This window comes from Chionomys nivalis, chromosome 6, assembly GCF_950005125.1.
Source record: "Chionomys nivalis chromosome 6, mChiNiv1.1, whole genome shotgun sequence".
Classification (NCBI taxonomy): domain Eukaryota; kingdom Metazoa; phylum Chordata; class Mammalia; order Rodentia; family Cricetidae; genus Chionomys; species Chionomys nivalis.
In genome coordinates, this window is record NC_080091.1 from 86,640,604 (window position 1) to 86,653,007 (window position 12,404).

General features: G+C 38.3%; 1 protein-coding gene across 1 annotated transcript in view; it reads left to right on the forward strand.

Moving 5' to 3' along the window:
* Mob1b (MOB kinase activator 1B) overlaps positions 1 to 12,404 on the forward strand; it is a 34,910-nt gene that overhangs the window by 2,292 nt on the left and 20,214 nt on the right. The window lies entirely within an intron of this gene.

A 12,404-nucleotide genomic window follows, 5' to 3' on the forward strand; every position in this document is an offset into this window, starting at 1 on the left:
GAAAGATCCAGGGCAGCCTGTGAGATCCTGTCTAAAAACAAAATTTAATCTAGTAATTTTTATTTTATAGTTTCTTGAGTATTATTTATGAACCAACAGGGGAAGCAGAAAAAGAGAAAGACGAAGGAGTTACATACAGATATCCTCTTCTTGGGAAGGCTACTGTCAGTAGATAAAGCAGAGGAACTAGGACACTGAGAGATAGGGTTAGCACATGATGAGTCGGGTTGGGAAGGAAAGCTCTATTGGTTAAAAGCCCCACAACTTTCGCTGTGCCCTAGCCGAGTCATTTATGTAAGATAGACAAGCTTCCTGTTCAGTCAGTGCCCGCAAGTGTTAGATGGCAGGAATTAGTGTGGAAGAAGAGCAGAAGTGCTGTGGAACAGAGAAGATGGGGTAGGAGCTGGGGGCAGCCTAGGGCGATCCTGGTGGGTGCACAGGCGGTCTTCCAGAGCGATTGTTAACTTTTGTATGAATGTCCAGGCTGAATTTTCCTTGCACTGTGTGAAAAGACTGGCCGAACGCTGTGGTTGTGCTGCCCGGTGGCCTCTTCATGTCTAGGCTTATGATCTTATGCTGCCTTGTCTGTAATTAATACAACCTCATGCTTATATTTTGCATATCTACCCTCTCGCACTTTGGTGCTGGCTAGGGCTCCTGCTGGCTAGGAAGGCGTCTATCTGCAACCTAAACCCTCAGCCCATATATATGAGTATTTATTTAAGTCAGGTCTGTTTTTCAGAACAGTCTGTATTAGCAGGTACCGTGTTCCTACTGGTAGGACCCTTTTCAATGGTTTTGTCACTAATACAACAGAGGAAGACAAGGGAGAAAATTTTAAACCTAATAATATTATAACTTATTCTTATATTATTATTAAAATACGTTTACTAGAGATATTACAAAATACAATTAAGAAAAGAAAGAAAGTAATTCCTGGTGGGCATGCCGATCCATGTCTGTAATCTCCAGGAAGCAGGAGGACTGCCAGTTTGAGGCCAGCCTGTAGTGCATAGTAAGAGCCTTCAGGAAGCCAGAGAGTATAATTTACATCTAGATCTTCACAGATAGCTATAGGTTATATTTTTGAGTATAACTTTATAAATGTTTTCTGTTACATTATATAAATTGATAATTTATCACAGATAAACAGATCCTTCCCATGCATAGACCAGGTTATTCATGTGTTATTTTCTTAGTGACGGTGCATAGACTTTTGGGCTAATGAAATGACTCAGCTGGCTAAAGGGCTTGCATGCAAGCCTGATGTCCAGAGTTTGACAGGGACCTTTTTGAGGCTAAGTCTACTACTAAGGGTTCCAATAGCATGAAATATGTTAATATGTTAATGGGAAGCAGCCCTTTAACATATTAACCTTTCAGGGGATACCGTCTATGTTCAAACTGTAGCACAAATGAATATAAGACTTTTTATACTATCTTCAAATTGATAGTAAGGTGTTAAAATCATAGAAAATTATAAACTTTTAGAACTCTAAAAATCATTATAACAATAGTTACAAATAGCTGTTAAATCATTTCATTTGCTGAATTAACATATTATTTTAGCCAGGCATGGTGGTACAAGTCTTTAATCCCAGCAGTTATATGAGGCAGAAGCAGGTAGAGCTCTTAAATTTAAGGTCAGTTTGGTTTACAGAAAGTTCGAGGACAGCCAGGGCTACACAAAGAAACACTGTCTCAAAAACAAAACAGTTTTTAAAGGCCAGCTAATAGAGGCACATACCTTTAATCACAGCACCCAGGCAGCAGAGGCGGGTGGATCTCTGTGAATTGACAGCCAGCTTGGTCAAGTTCCAGGACAGCAAGGGCTACACAGAGAAGCCCTCCCTGTCTGGAAAAACCGAAAAAAAAAAAAAGTTTTTGATCTTCAGAAAGACTGCAACAAATCGCACAGAGTTTTCATGTCATGTGTTCCTCATCTAGAGATACCGATTGTAACTTTAACATTTCAAAGTAACACACACAAACACACATGCACACATACGCGTATACATGCACAGTTCTATGTCAGAAGTATTCTGTCATCCCCTTGTAGTGTTAGAGATGGAACCCAGTGTTTGCTCAAGGTGTTCAACTGTCAGCCCCACAGTTTTCTAACTAAAGTATTTCTTTATTCTTTCATGACCTTTACCCTTGAGTGTTGAGGTCCATTTTTATAGAATGTTCTTTATACTTTTTCTGATATTTCCTGTGCACATAGGTTATACATATGAGGTAGGAATGGTATATGTTGTTTTTTTTAAACAGCATCAGATCATATGGACTTGGTGTATTTGTCTATTACTGGTGTACCATGATGTGTGTTGCCCTTTCCCCCACCCTTTGGGTTTCTCTGTGTATATCTGGTTGTCCTGGAACTCACTCTGTAGACCAGGCTGGCTTTGACCTCAGAGATCTGCCTGTCTCTTCCTCCGGAGTCCTGGGATTAAAGTCCTGCACCACCACTTCCAGTTATTACTGGTGGTTTTAATTTTGGTGTTTTAAGTTGTCTGCCAGAATCCTCCACTGTTACTTGCATTTTATGTTAAGTATTCTGAATCTGTTTGACCAGTCCTGTCCTCATTCCAATTTTTATTCACAAACATTAGTGTCCTAGCTTTTTATCTAAATTATTTTTATAATTATTGCAAGAGTTCTAATTTTCTCATCACTTGTAGATTTATGTTAGTTTTATTGTAAGAACTTAGTTTGTATTAAGACATGGATGTTTTGTCCCTCTAAAGTTGGTAATTGAAATACAGTCACCAACATATAGCTGTGTGCACATCCGAAGGTGGGACACGTGGGAGGTGATTAGTGAGTGCTGTGGTAGAGGCCTGAGGAGCCGTGCTTGGCCCTTTGCCCTTCTACTCTGTGAGCAGTGGTTTCGCTGCTGCCGCCAGTGTTCCTACCCAGCTGTTCCTAATTTACTCTAAGAAGATACAGGGGCTGGGGAGGTGGCTTAGTGGGTGAGAGTATGAGGACCTGAACCTAAATCCCCAGCACTCAGCCCTGTAAAAACCTAGCACTGGAGGACAGAGAAGTGTGGAGATGTCTAGGATAATGTTGAAAGTGATGGAACAGGACACCTGAAATCCTCCTGAGGTCTTTGCATCCCATAAACAAAATGTGCACAAGCATGCATGCATCATGTATTCAAATACAAGGTAATCTAGATAAATGGAATCTTTTTTCGTTTTTCAAGACAGGGTTTCTCTGTAGCTTTGTACAAAGACTGTATTGGGTATCAGGAACTTAAGTTGCTTGTTTCTAGTGTTGCCACTTGCTGATCAACTCTAGCATCATTTTTGCCTGTTTGTTTGTTTTCTGAGATGGGCTCTCATGATTAACTCTGGTTGTTCTTGATTTTGCTATGTAGACAGGCTATCCTCAAATTCACAGAGATCCACCTCCTTAGTGCTTCCTCTGCCTCCTCATCATGTCTGGATAGCATCCCTTTTTAGTTTTTTGTTTTTCTTTTTAATCGGAAAAGGGGGGATCTAGAATTCTGTGGTCTACCTTTTTTTTTTTTTTTGGTAGTTCACATGATCTTTGCAGTTAGAGACTGGAATGGGCTCAGAGTGCCTGGCAGTACTCTCCAGCAGAGAGACCTAGAGATGGTCCTTGATTATCACGCTAGCTCACCATACCTTTCCACCAGGTCTTTCTGCTTTGCAGTACTCTGACATTTTATTTGCATCTCCTACAGCCTGCATTTGTCTGGGGTTGCCTGTCTTTGTGAATGCCATTCTTGTTCTTCTGGCTGGGTTGCTGCTTCCTCACCACTACTATTCCTTTAGTTCAGTATCTAACTCTTACCTGTGGCCCGTGCATTCACAATTCATTAGATGACATTTCAGTATTCTTTGTAGTCTTTTTATTTATTTATTTATTTATTTATTTATTTATTTATTTATTTATTTATTTATTTATTTATTTATTATGTATACAATATTCTGTCTGTGTGTATGCCTGAAGGCCAGAAGAGGGCACCAGACCTCTTTACAGATGGTTGTGAGCCACCATGTGGTTGCTGGGAATTGAACTCAGGACCTTTGGAAGAGCAGGCAATGCTCTTAACCACTGAGCCATCTCTCCAGCCCCCTTTGTAGTCTTTTTAAATTTATTCTTTAAACTTTAATTTTATGTGTATGATTGTACCTGCATTGTGCCAGTACACCACATTGCATGCCTGGGGAGGCTAGAAGAGAGCATCCAATCCCCTGAAACTGGAGTTACAGATGAGTGTGAACCACCATGTGGATGCTGGGAGTCAAACCTAGGTCTTCTGGAAGAGCAGCCAGTACGCATAACCAATGACCTATCTATCTCTCCAGCCCCTTTCTTGACATTTAAACTGTTAGTGTTAGAGTCACTCCAATTCTGTAGTTTTATGTTGGGGTTTTATTTATGCAGCTGAAATATTAGTTTAAAACATGAGACCTCACTATATATGTGTGCTATATACATGTATGTTAAATGCTATGCTACTTTCTCTCTTGGTTAGTTCTCTTTGTATAAGCTAAAAGTAGAAATCCTGTCATATTGTATTTACTGTTTCTGTCATCCCTCCATTCCCTACTTTCTCCTTCTCTCTCTTTTCCCCTTGCTTGCTTGTTTATTTATCCATTTATGTCTGTCTGTCAGTCTGAGACAGGATCTCACTGTATAGCTCTGGCTCACCTAGAACTCACTATGTAGACCAGGCTGGTCTCAGACTCTCAGAGATCTACCACCCCTCCCAGCCTTTGTTTTTGAGGCAAAGTCTCCTGGATCCTAGACTGACTTTGAACCTGCTACATAGCAAAAGGCTGGCCTTTTGTTTCCCCTCCCAATTTTTGAGATTACAAGCCATTGCAATACTCTTTTACTCCTCCAGCTCTCTAGCCTCTGGCAACTATAATCTGCTCTGCCGATGTTTTGCCTGTTTTGGACATTTCATGTATATGGAGTCATCCAAAATGCAATACCAAATATTTTGTGTCTTGTAGGTAAGTTTTTTTCATTTTGCACAATATTTTCAAGATTTATCATTTGTAATATGTATTACATTATTCTTTATGGTTAAATACTGTTATGTGGATGACCTACTTTTATTTATCCATTTATCAATTGATTGATATTTGTTATTCTGCTATTTTGTCTGTTATGAATAATGCTGCTATGGATATTTGTCCGCACTTTCAATGTGAACATATATGGTCAGTTCTCTTGGGAAAGACCCACTGTTCCCTACCCCCAGCTATGATTACTCGTCATTTATTGTCACTAGTTGCCAAAATGTCATGTATTTGGAATCATAGCATATCAGACCAGAGTATTTCACACATCATACATATATATATGTATGCTTGGTAAATATTTGTCTGCTAATCTTTAGCTTCTCCATTTTCTCTGTGTTGTCTTACACAGCACAGATTTTAACTTTCATAATTTAACTTGTCAGTTTCTTTTGTGATGGCTTTGCACTTGATAGATTCAAGAGTCTGGAGATTTTTTTTCCTATTTTTTTTCCTCTAAGTCTCCCCCCGCCCCCAGACAGGGTTTCCCTGTGTAGCCCTAGCTGTCCTGGAATTCATTCTGTATTCCAGACTGGTCTCAAACTCAAAGAGATCTGACTGTCTCTGCCTGCTGAGTACTGGGATGAAAGGCGTGTACCAACTCCACCCGGCTAGAAGTCTTACAGTATTGTGTTACACATTAAATCTGTGATCCAACTCAAATTACTTCTTAAATAAGGTGTTGAATTTGTCTAGATTTATGTTTTACATATGGATGTCTCATTGTTTTAACACCATTTCCTGAAAAGATCATTCTTCCTTCACTGAATTTTATTTCCACATTTGTCAGAAATCAGTTGTCTGTATTCATGTCAACTTAGTGCCTTTAAAAGTAACTTTATTTATGTATAATCACATACTTCACAGATCACTTATTTATAGCATAATTTGGTATATTGGTATTTTATCAAGGTTGTACAATCATAACCATTATCAACCTTTTAAAACCTGATTTTCCCTCTCCTCCACCACTGATTATTGACAACATATATTGACTTGACAGAATGTTAAAGGAGAGTTTAGTCCCTCTGTACTTTCGGCATAGCCAAGTTCGGAAGCAGTTTGGTGATTTGTTACAAAGCTAGGCATAATCTTTCTATTCAATTTAAAGCACTCTCTTTTAATAATTGCCTTTTTCATGAAGGTGATAGTATCCTTGTTATTCTTGAAGATGTTGGGTGTATTTAGTGCATGTGCACATATTGGTGGATGCACCTGTGTGGAAACCAGAGGTTGACTTTGGGTGTCTTCCTTATCATGTTGCTCAGTTTCTTTAGTTATTAAATTGTTTTTTTGTTTTTGTTTTGTTTTTTTGAGTCAGGGTTTCTTCGTATAGCTTTGAAGCCTGTACTGGAATTAGCTCTTGTAGACCAGGCTGGCCTCGAAGTCACAGGGATTTGCCTGGGATTAAAGGCATGTGCCACCACCACCCGGCTAGTTATTAAATTGTAATTCTTCTTCGTATTGGTTTTCTTGAATATTTGATGTTGTAGAGGTTGTTTGCTTATTTGTGTTTGATAATTTTGATGGTTTTCTTTTTGTGAATTACACTCTTTGATTATAGGAGCTTTCTTTTGCCAATAGTAGGAGAATGAACAAATACCACACTGTGTATTTGTGTGTGTGAATGTACACCAATAGGTATTTGCTTCATTGCTTGTGTACCCTTACCTGTTGAGCAGATGGTAATCTCCAAACTCAACTCTGCTCTGAGCCTTAGCCTATCACTACACACCTGTTGCCTTTTCCTTGCTTCTCAGTAAAAGACCAGCAGAGGAGTCCAATTGCTTAGAGCCTGTTCATTTCCTATATAATCTACTGAAAACCCAATAATGCCTCTCTCCTATAATTCAAATTTTTAGTTTGGAGCTCAGTGGAATTACTTTTCATAGCAACTTCCATAAGACTCAAGATTCCCTATTATTCTAGATCACTTGTGTGTTTATGTGTGTATGTTTGTGTACATATTGGTGGGTACATATATGCATGTGTGTGTGTGTGCTCAAGCACATATTAGTTGGGGCATATATGTGTGGAAACTAGAGGTTGTTGACTTTGGGTGACTCCTCAGTCATGTTATTCTGACTAGTTCTTACTGAATTTGGAGCTCACAGGGGTGTTCTTGTCTCCTAAACCGTCTCACACACATACAGTTTTTTTTTGTGTGTGTGTGTGTGGTTTTTTTTTTTTTTTTTTTGAGACAGGGTTTCTTTGTGTAGTCCTGACTGTCCTGGAACTCACTGTGTAGTTCAGGCTGACCTCAAAACTCACAGAGGCCTATCTTTGCCTCCGGAGTGCTTGGATTAAAGGCATGTGCCACCACTGCTTAACTATTCTATCTGTCTGTCTGTCTGTCTGTCTGTCCGTCTGTCTATCTAGGAACTGGGCATTGAACTTAGGTCCTTAAGTTTGCATAGCAAACACTTTACAATTGAACTGTTTTTCTAGCCCTAAGCTCATCAGCTTTTTAATCTCATCAGAATTCTTCAACTTCTGATCTGCTGAAAGTGTTCTTTCTTGTTTTCTGGCCACATGAGTTTCCTAAACTTTTCTAACTGTAACAATAATAGCAATATTATTTATTAATAACATTTTTAGCCAAAATATAAGCAGATATGTTTGTATACATGTTATCCCTTTTAAGTCAAGATGCTCTTTTGTAAAAAGGCATTTGTTTTATGTGTGCCTGAGTCTATGTATGTGCACCATGTTCATGCAAGAACTCACATAAGTTAGAAGTGGTGTTGAATCCTCTGCAACTAGAATTCTAGATGGTTCTGAGTTGGTGTGGGTGCTCAGAATTGATTTCTGTCCTTGCAAGAGCAGCAAGTGCTCTCTCTAAACTGCAGAGCCATCTCTTCAGCCCCAAGATGATCTTTTTGATGTTAGCCTTTATCTTTGAGCTTTCTTCCTAGAATATGTTTATTTTGAAATCTTCAGACACTTATAAGCCTTTCAAGAAGCATAAATTTGTTTGTAAATTTTAAGGAGAAATTGATCTTTACAGGAGTATTTCACTACTCATTGTTACTACTATTGGGCCAGATTTAATTTTTTTTTTTACTGGCAGAGTATGGTGTTCAGTACGTTCATGTTAGATATGTGTGAAGAAAGGAAACATAACTGTGTATTTAGAAGATTGCTTTTTTGTTGTTGTCTTTTCCAGGCAGGGTTTGTCTGTAGCCCTGGCAGTCTGAAAACTCACTTTGTAGATCAGGCTGGTCTTCCTGCCTCCTGAGTGCTGGGCTTAAAGTTGTGTGCCAGTGTGCCCAGTAAAGATTGCTTTTAAAATATACCTTCTAATTTTCTTATTGTAAGTTAACCTTGTATTCTTGGATGGTTCTACTGAAGTATGATATTAAAGGGAAATTGCAAGAAATAATCGTGCAGAAAATGAAGACAAGGCATTAAGTAGTGTGCAGAAGTAAGATAATGAATTTTATTAACTTATTTTAGTGCTGAGGATTGAACACAAGGTTTCCTTGTTCATGTTAAACACATGCTCTACTGCTGAACTATTCTTTTGATCCCCCAAAATGACTTTCGAAATTAAAATGAGTTCTTTATTTTGCAACTTTTGTAATCTTGGGCAAATTGCATAAACATTATAAGACTAAAATTTATATTACAAAATAAGAAATTAGCACTAGACAGAGTTTTGTGAAAACTGAATGAACAATTACATGTAAAATACTTCGGAGCATGAAGCCTGTTGGAGAGATTAGTTAATATTAATCTTCATCATTACTACCCTGTTAGGAGTTCTAAGCCTGAAGCTGAGTGGAACTGTCAATCAGCAAGTTATTTATGCAGTTCCTTATCTCTGGTAGTAGACTTAGACCTGAAGAAGAGATACTGAAATGAATGCCGCCAGTTTTGTACTTAGAATGGAGCAAGAAAACCAGTATAAATGGTGTACTTCCCAGGTGGCTCAGTAGTAAGGCAAGCCTTGTTATTGATATTGTATAGATGAGGAAGCTGAAATAGTAATGCTAAGTAACTTCAAGATAATAAACTGTTATTGAATCCTCGTTCTTCCATTTAAAAGTCCGTGTGGTCAGAGTAAATCACTTCACCTTGAAGGAATGGGACTATTGATACAAATTATGATAGTTAATTGGTTTCTGATTTTCAATAAACTAGCATATTCTTTTTTTTATTTTTTAAAAATATTTATTTATTTATTATGTGTACAGCATTCCTTCCATGTGTGCCCGCAAGCCAGAAGGGGGCGCCAGGTCTCATTATAGATGGCTGTGAGCCACCATGTGGTTGCTGGGAATTGAACTCAGGACCTCTGGAAGAGCAGTCAGTGCTCTTAACCACTGAGCCATTTCTCCAGCCCTAGCATATTCTTCAATATCAAAATATTCAGGTATCTTTTTATTTCCTGCTGTTGCTCTTGGTTTGATTTCTCTCATGTCTTCAGCCTTAAGATTCTCCAGTCCATTTTAGAAACTATAACCTTGTCATTTGCCATAGATGTTAAAATGAATGGTTTTGATGGCATTAAGTGGCTTACAGGAAACAACATGGGTATTCCTTTGGGACCTAATATATTCCTTATGGTCTCAAATAGGAAGCAAATGGTGTTGAAACTTAAAACAGGCAAATCACAAGGGGTAAGTGTATCTTATAAAGGGTAAGAACTGTCTCTAGGATAAGTATTCTAGACTGCACTGCCTTGATCTGCAAGTTGATTTGTTTTTGGATAGGATAAAGAGGTGGGAAAACTAATCCTGAATATCTTGGGTGTTTATTTGGAAAGTTATAGCCTCAAGGAGGCTGTGAACTATTAATATATTACCCCTTATAAGTACTCATATTGTTCAGATTTAATCATAAGGGTCTAAATTCTCTGTAGGTATGATGCTACCATACCACACCATGGGCCTATTCACCGTGTAATCTAGGGAGCTGAGGATGGACCTGGGGTTGACGCCAGTTTAGGACTTTGTACCACCATGTCTTTACTCAGTTATTCCGGTTCAAGAAAAGGAAAGGTAGTGAGTGAAACTGCTAGCAGTTGCATAGCATTGTGCAGTTTAAAGCTTTTTTTCTTGTGTAGTTTTTATGTTCTGTGACACAGGTGCTTTGCTTTTATTCGTCTTTTATAATTGGGAAACAAATGACAACAACAACAAGAAGCAGGCTCTGGAGAACTTGCCTAAGAAAAAAGCTAGTAGCTGGACAGTGGTGGTGCACACCTTTAATCCAAGCACTCAGGAGCCTGAGGCAGGTGAATCTCTTGAGTTCGAGGTCAGTCTGGTCTGCAAGAGCTAGAAAGCTACAGAGAAACCCTTTCTCGAAAAAAAAAATTAAAAAATTAAAAAAAAATAAGAAAAAAGAAAAGAAAAAAAGCTAGTAAATTGGGAGTGATGAGCTACTAAATAGTAAACCTAGGGAAAATGAAACGTGAATTTGAGGCAGGCAGGTCTAAACTAGAATGAGTATTTCAAAGAACCAAAATAGACACAAAAACAGTAATACACGTAAAAACTGATATTCTACAACATCAAATCCAGGTTCTTTTTTCTCACAAAGTATAAAATTTTATGTGTTAGATTTTAGTTTGAAGAGGATCAAATCTTAGAAGAGACCCTGATCTAGAAAGTATTTTTTCAGGGAAGAGAAGTTTGATTGGCAGATGGCTTTAGGGAGCAAGTGAGACCCAGACACAACTCTCCTGGCATAGGTCGAGAACGTGTGTGCGGCAGCTGTTCTCAGAGCTGCCGGCTCTTTCTAACTTGGTGATGGCTTAAATGAGTTGTTGTTTTTTTTAATTTTTAATTTTTTTTTTTTTTTTTACAGGCTGCCTCAAGGCTTGAACCACAAGAGTCTGAGGAGATCTATTTTCATAATCAACAGATAGATTAGGAAAATACCCTCTTGTAAAATATACTGGCATAGTATATTTATCACACTTAAGTATGAGAAGACCCAGGGGTGTAGTCTAGTAGTCCAATACTTTCCTCAGTTTTGTCAGAAGCCCTGAGAAAAACAGTGATGAGAGTTTTGAAAAGGAGAAAGTAAAGTAATAATTGAGTTTGAATAGGTATAATTGTATTTTTGTAAATATATTTTAGAGCTGTTTGGCAAGAATTTGGTGTTAATGCATTATGATTAAACTGGAGGAAAGTCTGTGCACTCTGGTGTGTTCTACAGCTTGACCTTATCCAGTGCACTGGGAAGCCACTGAGTGGTTCTCAGAGGAGGAGCTGCAGCTGGTGAGAGGTAGGGATAGCTCTCCTGTTCTTATGGCTTCAGGACCAGCTCTCCCACCTGCCACAGGTGGCAAGAGGTGTGGAGGGGTGGCATTTGCTTCTTTGACAGTGTGTGCAGTTCTGGTTGTTCCGGAACTCACTTTGTAGACTAGGCTAGTTTCAAACTCACGGAGATCTACAGGTTTCTGCCTCAGAGCTAAAATTGTATACCTCTTCACCCTGCTCTTAATCTTTTAAAACTCATTCTAAACCTAGTTTTAGTTGACCCCCCCCCCCTCTCTCCCTCCCTGTTTCTTTCTGTCTTCTCTCTCACACTCACACTCAGTCACTCAGTTCCTCTATATCCGGGGGGGTTGGGCCCAGGATCCTGCAAAGATTATAAAGACTGTATGTATATGCCTAAGTGTCTTTTATAGAATGGTATGCTTCTTGCATATGTATTCTATCCATCCTCTTACATACTTTTAACCTTATACCTAGGTTATTTACACAGCCTAAGTTCTATTATACTGTGTTTAGAAAATGACAGGAAACAAACATTTGTATATGTTCTGTAAAGATGTAATTTCCCCAAGTATTTTCAGTTCTGGTTTGATTGAGTCAATATGAAAACTCATGGAGGGCTGACTGTATGTATGCGTGTGTTACATAAGCTACACTACATGTGTATATGTATACATTCTGAAATTTGAGCAGTCATAGTAACCTGTTTAACCAGATTTCTGTATTATGAGTGATTGCAATGCTTCCTGTAATTGGGTAGAAGAACATCTACCTTCTTTTCCCCATGTTTTTGGGTTTTTGTATTATACTGATATGAAATTGCACCTACAATTTATAAGAGAAAACACTTCTGTGTATTAAAATGAGAAACAGGGTTGAATAAGGAATAAAATTACACATTATAGAAGTGCTTTTTAAATTTTCTTTTTGTAGATTATAGTCTGTAATCCAGAGTGGTTAGTTTACTGTGGGGAACTGGATTAGTTTCAATTGAAAGTTCTTTTTTTTCCCCCTGAGTTGAATTAGAGAATAGAGAGAATATGTGTATGTATTTTGGGTAGATAACACAGTCATTACATTACATACAGTAACTACATTATTGCTAGGATTAATA